The sequence below is a fragment of the Varroa jacobsoni genome, unplaced genomic scaffold, assembly GCF_002532875.2.
Source record: "Varroa jacobsoni isolate VJ856 unplaced genomic scaffold, vjacob_1.0 scaffold_98, whole genome shotgun sequence".
NCBI lineage: Eukaryota > Metazoa > Arthropoda > Arachnida > Mesostigmata > Varroidae > Varroa > Varroa jacobsoni.
Window position 1 is genome coordinate 288,346 of NW_019213000.1, and position 11,180 is coordinate 299,525.

At 41.1% G+C, this 11,180-nt stretch overlaps 1 long non-coding RNA gene across 1 annotated transcript; it reads right to left on the reverse strand.

Annotated features, from left to right (window-relative positions):
* Positions 1-345: 345 nt before the first annotated feature.
* On the reverse strand, positions 346-8,039 carry LOC147753935 (uncharacterized). Its single transcript, XR_015312839.1, has 2 exons — positions 7,932-8,039; positions 346-576 (listed from the first exon to the last, which is right to left on the reverse strand). It is a non-coding gene; the product is annotated as an uncharacterized LOC147753935 (long non-coding RNA).
* Positions 8,040-11,180: the final 3,141 nt, after the last annotated feature.

The following is an 11,180-nucleotide window of genomic DNA, read 5'->3' on the forward strand; positions in this document are numbered from 1 at the left end:
ATTCCTCTAACAGGTGATGCCTTTGTTCTATTTTTAATTACAATTTATTGCTTATTATAGCACTTATTAAAAGTATGGGATAAGTAAGGTTGATCTTCTCTTCTGTGTAGCACGGTACCAATGATTAATCCCAATGGTAGGGTCACGATTCCCCTCTGTCTCAAGACAACGACCCAGTGACCAGCCAAGGTAGCAGAATCTCACGTTTTCTAGCCTTGAGGATAGGCCTAGCAACATATTCAAACCCCTGTCATCTTTCTTAGCACGGCAGTTATGCAAATGTGACAATCGATCTTCAGTTCTCGTAGAGAGGCTGGAGTAGTGGCTTTTTAATTACAGCTTACATTCTCTTTTAATTTGGTTGTACGGTTTTTTTCCTGCGAAGGCCTGTGTTCAGCGTCCTGCAGCCTGACAAGAAACAGTCTAACCAAACACATTCGAGACTGCTTGTTACACGTATTTGTGAATCGCTTCATTCTGTTGTTCGTGTGAAGGCGTAGGCGAGGTTTATTTGCTGAAAACTTTAGGCCCCGACCGTTGATGATGATGAAGCTGTCCGAGTGAAGACGGAATCACCTGAAATTGTTTCGAAGCAAAAGTACAACAAAGCATAGTAAATATTTGCGTATTAGTATTTAATTTGAGATAATGCTATGCTATTTCGATACTGGCGAATCATACGTAACAAAACAAGTCTCTGTTTATCACGTCCAACACATAGTGTACTACATACTTTTCATGCGCGAATATAACAACGAATACATCTAAAATAAGTAAATTACAGGTAATCAAACTTATATCCTCAGGGGTATGCGGATCACCCCGCACCATATTCAGGCCCGTGAATTTTGCTATCGCTCTAATCCTTTCTTTTCAATCATTAGACCAGTCTTGCATCGTATAGCCAGTCTATGAACAGTAGGAACAGCGGCAAACCACAATAGCATCTGAATGTAGTACGTGTTGCCAGTACATTCGATCTCGAATGTATGTACGTTCAGTTACTGACCGAATCTGTTACAGGACGACGGCGGACAGGACGAGAAGCTATTTACATTTCACTAGGACCCCGATAAAAGGCCCTGCCAACTACTGTATCTTCATTCAACTTATTTTCCCGTCGGTGATTCATTTGCTTCCCATTACTATTAGCAGGGAAACAAGGACAAGCATGTGTTCGGCAGTAGTCAAGACTGGTGCGTTCATCACGATCGAAAACGCTGGCCGCCATTGGTCGCAGTCGACTTCTAACGTTTTCGTCCTTACTGCTGCTGCTGTTTTTCCGTCCTCCAGTCCGATCAGTCGGGTAGACATCTTTGCTCCAAATTTTCGCTGACGCTGGAAACGGCAGCGATGTGTGTATTCCAAATCAGAACTCTCTGTTCCCACACGGACAGTTCAACGATTCAGCGTTCCAACGCGTACTTTTCCGGAGCTACGATATTTTGAAAATTTATGTTATAGCGCGTCCTATCGCTGATCCACCACCGTTCACTCCTTACCGCTGTGTTGTTTGTGTAAAACCCTACATAATCACAAGTATTTCATTAGACATCGGTTACCTCTACCTTGTTTTTGTATATATCATAGTGACTGCCCAATATCCGCATTGCTTTGATTGGTTCGGTTAAAGCCCCCACCCTGCCCACATTTTAACTGCGTTTTATAAAGATTGGCCTATGTAATTCTTATTTGTCTTGATCGCTGATCTAAGCGCTGGTGAATCATTATCCTCAGAACCCTCCTTTAGCACATAGAGTGCTCTCGTTCAAAGATGCATCTATCTGGGTTCGTCGGTTTGCTGACCTACGATACTACCTTATCCTCGTCCTTTTCATGAATGTGCTTTGGGATTGCGCACAACTACACATCAAGCATCATCCTCGGTATCGCTTTGCGTCAGTGAAGATCGGAGTGTAATGTCAGGCATAATTCCATCAAGACTATCTTTGGATACGAATTCTATTTATATTGCAAATTATAGCTCGTGGAACTAGTACAGCTAACAGTTCTACGAAACCGCCGTCTGAGAAAAAAAAATAAGAAGCTGTTAGCTGACGACAGCAAAGTCCTCCAGATCAAAAGCACTTCGACGTAGAACGACCATTGAAGATGCAAATTAAACCCGTACTTCTTATTTTTCTGGTCCGTTCCGATGCGACATTTCGGACGCCAGAATTTTTGCTGGAAGTCGATCATTTTTCTTGGCAGCGCTTCTATTGCCATTGGCCGCCAGCCGAAAATTCAACGGCGATACCAGCATCCGGTTCATTCCTGCTGCCGTAGCAATCATTCCGTATCATCGTTCGTTCTGGCGCTAAAAATTAGTGATTTTATGAAGATTTAATGACGAAATGTATATATGTATATATATATATATATATATGTATACATACATAGTGTATTTCTACTCGGTCTAATCTTTGGGGAGCTTTTCCGTCTACGCACGTCTGGTGGACATCAGTCGATCTACGTATGTTGGCAAGGCGCCGACCAATGCGCGACTCAAGTTCGAAGTAAATAGCCAATTTAATTGATCTATTCACCGATGTTTATATTCCCATTTTGTGTGATCGTTACTGTTTACCTACAATAAATCTCGTACTCAAAGAAAAAGGGAAACAGAAAGAGAAAGAGAGGAAAAACTGAAAAACTCAGCTAAATACAGCGATCAGGTTTATGCGCGGTAAATGCGTGTGACCATTAATAAGCGAGACATATGTTTATATCGATTACATGTAAACTGAATTAGCACTCGTACCAGCCCAAAATATCTGTTTACGCTGCGCACTTACCTGCTTACGTACAGTGACCTATATATATATATGTATATATACATATACATATATGTGTATATATACATATACATATATATGTATATATATATATATACTGGCGGCTATATGGGTGAAAATGTGCTAAACGCTATCCCCAAAAAACAACCTTGTAAAAACAACAAGAGCAGAATGATTCTAATATGTTCTTCAAACCCTTTCGCCATGTAGCCTAAATGGACTTGATTTATTTTCAGGGTCCATTTACGATACCTATATTGTTACATGAGCCATATTGAGATGGGATACACAAGCAGTGATAATTTTCTACGAAAAAATCTCACATTCGGTAGAGCTAAAGAGAACATTCTTTGTTGTTTTTTTTTTTCATAGAAACTACTGTGATTATAGCTCGAGAAGGAAATGTGTAACATTCACTTACTGTTAACTTAGGCAGATCAAATGTTACAATATGTCAATTATAGGTGTCAAGGCAGATTTTGAATAGCCTAAGTACTTGTATGAATCGCATTCTTTTTTTTGGCGCCATTTTTTGAATTTTACCGCACTGAAGCACAATAGTTCTATCGTAGTTATGCGTGATTCTGATATTGTAAATTGTGATCTATATTAATGATTTTTTGCAGCGTGTTCCAGATGTCGACAGTATTATTTTGTGCGAAAAATCCGTTGTCGATTAAGGTTATCAACATTTCTCTTTAGGACACCGCACGCGATCCGTTGCTCACAGCAATCACATATGGTAAAACGAGCACAACACTACGATGTTTAGCTATTCTTGACTCGTATATACATATACGTATTTCTATGAAGCTGAATTGTACATTAAAGTCACATAGTTTTTATTTTATTTCATTTTTTTTAATTCGTTCTAAAGCTAGTAAATGTAAGCCTTAATAAGTAAGACCTATACAGTTCCATATTGCCCTGTCTCATATACATATATATAAGCGACCAAAAGGATCGTGTAATCTAAATCAGTGTAATGGCCTTTCTGAAACGAAACATGCCCTTCAAGTTACAGCGGTAGAAAACTAAGGTAGTAAGTTTGTTTCTTTATCATTCAGAAAACATTTGAGGAAATGCGAAAAAAACATATTGCTGTTTCGCTGGCCCCACTTGTTGACGTACAGGCAAATAACAAATCTAGTGACCCGATTTCGACTAACCCGTATGTATCTATAAATGTTTGATAGTTTAAACATTTTAAATAACATCCTTCTGTTAGAAAAACAAGCATTGGTCCATAGAATTTCACATTTCTCCATATATGTATGATAATTGATTTTAAACATAAGCGCCGCGTTGACAAAAACGCAATCCATATCACAGTCGCGTAGTCAAAAAGAGGCAAGATTCGTCGTATCAACAAAAAAAAAATATATTTATTGTAAATTTAGTGCTTTCTAACTAAATATTATAAATTTTGTAAAAAATAAAAAAGAATACAGCCCTAAGCGGCTTCCGCGTCGCAGCTTATGTAGCAATGTTGTAGCAGCATTGCGGCCATCATTTCTGCGACACATCCGCATTGGTAACTACATTTTAACATGTGTTACAGGGACGAGATTGAAGATCAGTATTGAAGCAGAGGGTGCATTGAAGGTGCGCTAAACTGATTCTATGATAATAGATTAAATAGCGTAGCTGTCGAATCGGCGTGGTGTGACCGCGTGGATTTCAAGTCCGATGTGGTTCAGAAAGATAGGTCTGGTGGAAACATTGCGAATTCATGCTATTACTATTGCAGACAAACGCATAGAAGCGCCACTCACGCCGACGCCCATATCGACCGTCTGTGCATATCGACGCGACGAAGTGGCCACAGCAGCAAATACAAAATCCTCACCACGCTTATAACAGGCTTGTTAGCTTTATCGATCGTTCGTTCGTTTTTTTTTTTTTTTTTTTTTTTTTTTTAATAGACTTCTTCGCCTCTGCCGTAGCCGTCACTGTCCTCGCTGTTGGCCGTTTTACAACAAATTCCTTTAATTGGCCAGAATACTTCTTATCGTGTGAATGCTGATGCTGCTCCTCATCAGCTGGTCCGGCTAGACGATTTTCGGGATGAAGAGTTGGCAGCACTTGGCTTCCGGTGATGCCTCGATAGAAGCGGCAGTGCAAGCAGCAATAGTGAATGTGACAGGTATTGACACGGGGACAAGTCTTAGCCAAAATAGTCGTTTAGATTCACATTGAAGATCTAATTGTATTGAAAAAATGGGTCGAGGAGAGCATGCCAACCGTAAAAAGGCAATCATTCGACTAATAAAAAATGATGACTGTGCCGATTAAATCGGCTTGTAGCCACTTAAACCAATCAGAATCGGCCATCGGTACATTCTCGAGCTGTACTCCTATGTACTTAGTAATGTATTGGTTTCGTAAAAGTATCATCACATTTTCTCTCCACTATATGTGTACATCTATAGGCCACTTGGAACGGCACAAGCGGCTCGATATATATGCGGGCGTGTATACAGCGAGTACAGTGCGGGCATGGCTCGTTGACTTCAACAGGAACATATTTCGCTGGAAGGATGCACCTCACTCCTTTAGGTCATCAGAGGTTCTCATTGACATTGGATGGGGATCGTTATCAAACAGCTCGTTAAGTAATTGGCCGATTGGAAGATGGGTTGCGAACCCTCGATTGCCACCAGGCGTCTTCAATGCCAAACATAAAAACACTGAAAGCGTCTCGTATGCCGGAAAGCGCTTGAGGGTCGACGAAGGGTTACATCGAGTAAACGAGGAACGACGGACAATTGTCGCACATCTGCTGTATTTGGCAAAGTCCTTGCCGATGGATTATTACCTTTTCCGACTGCTGGAAAAACAGTATGTCTGACAATAAAAAAAGGTTGATGGTAAACTTTTCGAATTTTTCGACTTCAAACCTGTAAATTTCCGGCGAAAGAGAATAAATAAGTATATTGACCGAAAGATGAGAGTAGGTTGTATACAAGTTGATGTGTATTTAACAAATTTCTTGCTAAACACTACTGTTTCCCTCTAACGAAAAACAGACATCACTAGCAGGTACTAAAGATTTGTTGTTATGTATGAAAGCCAATTGTCTCCGGTGGGTCAACAAACATGAACAAGCATGGGAACACCCATGCAAACAACAGCCGACGATCAGCCAAAACTAAAAGTCCGTGAGACAACAACTTGATAAAGCAAATAGTATTGTCAATTCTTTCGGTTACCACTATCTACGTATAGGTATGGATGCCCAGTTCATGCAGCCGTCACATACTGCACCTCGGTGCCTAGCATAGCGACTCCGTTACAAACACAGGCCAGACACGTGCAGTTATAATGCAGTACATGACACTTGCTAATGTATAGTCAATGACGTTTCGGCAGGCGCGAATATACATCTTGAGACGTGATTTACCTAAGTGATGATAGGCTAATTTGTCCTTCTGCATGCCGTACCATAAGAACGGGTCTACTAGTCTTCCTAGTTTGTGCCATGACAAGAGTGACTGCTGGTTCTTTCATTGATCCCATTTCTTGTCCTATATGTCCCATTCAAAACGAGTCGCGTTTAGTCGATCGGTTCTTCGCAATGTCAAGTTTTTTTTTTTTTAATTAAGGCGTTCTGTTTGTTTTTTGATTATTAGGCGGCAAACGATGCGGTCTTCGGTGTCGAACATGCAACAGTCATTCAAAGTTTACAAGCGTATCGAGTCAAGCGGGCTGGTAGTGGTACTTCAAATACTTAAATAGGTCCGTGCTACCATTGGTGGGAATGTTTTTTACTCGAAGATTAATGGTCGGTATCTTTTTGAATGGTCTCGTCATTGTCATCAAAGATCCTTTGACAGAGTTATTATAATACATGCAGTTAGCCTCGTATATTTTCATAACAGCTGGCCTCCGCAGTTAGTGAAGAGCCAGCGTATGCGCTACACATAACGACACAGAGGGCCAATTGAGTAAATTGATTTGCATAATGTTCTAAAGTGAGTAATTAAGATGGTCGTCCGCCCTGTTAACGCATTGTCGAAAAACCTCGAAACGTCTTTATGCTTTGCACTAAATTGTTGTGAGGAACTTGCCATTCAACTTAGTACTTATCACTAATCTACTTTACAATACTGACATGAACACAAACTGCTCCTACCGGTTACTGTATAAACTGCATGCTCTGGCCTGGCGGCAAAGTGCCCTTATTTTTGCTTCGTCCTACTCCGCTCTTTGTCCATATAACACACACAACTGTGAGAAAGGACTGAATCTGAGTTGGTAAGCCATGCTACAAGCCTGCTGTTGTTTGGCCTAGTGAATCCTTTCGGTTACTGTCAACCTAGTAGTATAGCATGTAATGGATATAGGTGTTGACGTACATGTTAAAAAACCGTCAAATCATATTTTGTCCGAGGCACAGGTGGCCAAATCTTAGGACTGTCATCACTTGTTTTTTATTCGCTACCTATTTTGATTCATTGTTACTTTCGCAGGTATGACCGTATCTCACTGTTTTATCTGGTCTTTCCAGCTTGTATGTCTTGCACGTGTTAGCAGTTCGGCTACGTAAATGTGTACAATTAGAGACAAAATCTGATATTTTCTACCTGATACCGCGTACATATTGTGTAGACAAAGCTACGTTGCATAATGGGGCCAGTCAACTCGTTCGCGACCGAGATTTACTGCTATCTATGAGTTACGATAGCCGCCTAACACACCAAATGGTAACGGTCGATCGAAGTTGTTCAAGAACCAGTTAACTATTATTGAAAAATTTCGCAAGATCGAAACGACTATCAACACTTGTACCCAGAAGTCACGATCAATCCGAGCTGTTGGTCCCAGAAGCAGTACCTTCGTTTAAAGCTGAGGATGTATATTTTGCTACTGATTTTTTACTTCTAAATACATGTAGATACATCATATCGAACGTTCGCTAGCTTCGATACTGAGGACGGACTGTCCAACTGATCACATAAGCCTATTCATGTGAGTGTAGTGAAAGAAACTTTTCACGCAAATACTAAATTAGGTGTTCCATGTTTGATAGAAGGGAATTGGTAGATTAGGACATGGTACTTTTTGCCTACAGCCGGTGTTGTTTGGTCTAGGTAAAAAGCAACTGACAGGGGACAAGCGTGTTAACTAACTCACTGCCTTTTCCCAGTCGTAGCATTCATAAACTCCTAAGGAGGTCCTCATCATACATTGGACAGTACAGTTTCATGTATCCGGCCGCATCGTCGTTGAAGTTAGCACTCAGGCGCTGAAAAGTGCATTGGAAAATATCGCTAGAAGGAAGCCAAGCAAAAATAGGAAAGCCAAGGAAAATAGTCATCCAGAATCATCAACAACCGCCGACACCGTTCCTAACCCGATGACGATCCCTGTTCAAATCGTTGCCCTTTTTTTTTTTGAAAAACAAGCTATTGACTAGTAAGTTTTGTGATAAAGAATTTATTCGTGCACCGGCAAAATTAGAGGATTAAATTAGCACATGTTAAAATGGGTAGGCGAGGCCAATGCGAATACCCAACGGAAATTAAAGCTGAAAAAATGTACCTACCGACGATGAAAGAATGAATTTCATGGAATATGTATCCCCGGATTGAGACTATGTGCCTTAGTCCGGTTATGCCTTTTTAAGAAATAATATTGATTACCTAATTCTATCTTGCATTCACGATCGACATTTTTTTTCTATACCTTTTATTTACAGAAAACTGTAATGTAACAATTACCAGTTCAAGGGTCCATCGATCCCAAGGGAGTTATGTAGCCCAATAACTCGTCTTTCTCATGACACAGCATTCAGATAAACAGTATCATGAAACTCCAATAACTTATTTTTTGTTCTAATTCGATCTGAATCTATCGACTCAGCCAAGAAACGGTTTACCAGAATAAATTAAATGCGACCCCAATGAGACGATTTTGTTGTAGAGTATGGGGATACGGGCGGAGAGAGGTTCCCTTGTCACTCATACGTAAACTTTGATCGACGAAGAGATACTCCTTTCGTCTTTTGCCATGGCGTAATGCAGACATTAATCCGTTTATGTCTATCACACTTTTTCGCTCTATCTCTCACCAGTTCCTGATGCCTTTATCTCTGTCTTTATGGCTGCCCTGTACGTCATTTTCTGTATTGACAGAAACGGAAGGGGAATCAGCGCGGAAGCGCGCGTAGTATAGATCAACGACGCTGGTAACAAGAACGACTAGTAGAGAGAAGTGGACAGATACAGTAGCAGCAGCAGCAGCAACGGCGTCGCCTATTGGTCCATAGCAGGACCTCTCCTACAGGGACATCGACCTTCGGCGAGTCGCAATAGTGGCGTCTGTGTGCCGACTAGGCGAGCCCAACGACCCACTATTGGACCGAAGCGGGCGGTGAGTCTATGTAGGGCTGCTAGTGCCCATCGGCGCTGTGGGACATTCGTTGGTCGGCATGGTCAACCGGATTTGACAGGAGATCGTCGTTGGCTGAATGCATAAGCGAAGCCAACCAAGTTCCAACGTCGTTTGATCGATGGGCCGTATATTAGCAGTAACACTGGTAGTTGGGCTAATTGGGCACTATAAGCTAGCTAAGGGAAACAACGGCAGAAAGTCGCGACCAGAAGCGTTGTTGGCGCCAGTTAAAATACGCGAGTTGGCTGCCTCATTCGCTGATGCGTTCGCCGATTTTGAGCCGTATTGCTTTGACCAGCGACAACATCTACGCTAGTGTATAGCATTACTGATATCGCCGTCGCGATTACAAGCCGCTTAACAGGAACCTCGTCCAAAATGGAAAAGAAGTTAAGCCAGGATTCAGACGGCATCGCCAAACCGTATAGAAAACAATATATTACCGGTATTAGTAGTACACATACGTAACAGCGTATGAGCGGGGTAACGAATACACGACGCTTTGGTTGGTTGGTTGGTAGGTCAATGTGGTCAGAAGGACACGTACGTTGTGTAGTGTATAGGTTCCGGCCTACTACTGTCCCCCGTCGTTCATTGGCATGCCACAAGGCTTAGCAACAATCGACCATTTCCCAACTCTTAAGACGTCTGCGTGGACAAGATAGTTTAAGACATCGATCGGAAGCGATCGAGACAGAATAACTCAGATTTAGCTCTTTGTATGTATTCCATATATACATCTGTACTATTATATAATAGCCATGTTAGAAAGTATGGCGGCTCATTGAGACTGAAAAGGGTCAGGCCAATGATTAGAACTCGAATGTAGGTCGATGGCGCTTCGTTCCTAAGCTTTTTGTTTGACATCTGATATGGGCCTTTTTTTTTTTAAAGAAATTGTGGGGAGCTTCATGACATTAGCGACTTAACAATATCGCACGAATACACATGATATTAGAGGTTGCCTGGATAAGCAACCTCGTAGCCGGATTACAATGAAAGTTCTTAAAAAATCGAAGCTAAAAAGCCTGGCTTTATCAACTATCAAATCTAGTTTTATGCGTTAAAAATTACAGACCGGATTGACGAGCCGTATTTTCAACAACTACAGGACATCCGTTTCATAATAACCGCTATAATTTATAGCGACAATATGAAAAGCGTTTATTTTTTTTGAAGTTTAAACCCCTTAGAGCCGAAACACCTACGATGACCAATAACGCTGGTAGCATGATCGCTAAGTAACACTTTTAAAAATCATATTAGAAACGAGTAAGTTTGGTCTGCTTTATAGAAGTACTGTGGACCGAGGAAGTACTTGGTACGTCATTACCATGTGTAGATTAGCTCGAATTGTCCTACGGCAAACAGACGAAGAAAACAGAATATACAGAAGACGCTGTGCTACAGTTTTTGTGGCCCCGTCCAGCCATCTTCGACCGATGTTGAACCAACTGAAAGCTCGATGGCTAAAAAAGGCGTTCATTAAGCATTGATGCGTTTACTTAAAATAACATAGTCAGTCGAGCCGTCAATTCACCGAATTACTCACAGAAGTAACTATACATGTACATCTCATTACCCTGATATAAAAAATCGGTGCAGTGAGACTTGTCATCTGGGAACGAAAGCATACGGCCTCGACAAGGAACATAATCAATCGAGACTACACAGACAGACTTGTAAAGATCTGATAAATAATTTCGAATTGAAGTTTTTGAATAGAGGGTATATCATGCATGAATGTGTGCAGCTTGATCACGATAATTAATCAAATGATGTACAGTCGTCTACCACTACTACTCTTCACGGAAGTCACAATCAAACATCTTTCCATACTTCCTCTTTCGAATATAATTGATATTTCTTCTGTTCTACACTATTGTGTGGTACGTTTTAGAGCAGGCCAGCAGGTAAAACGGCAAAAAAAAACAAGGCTTCACCTAGATCGGCAGCTAACGTTGAGCCAACTAGAATAAATAACAATTC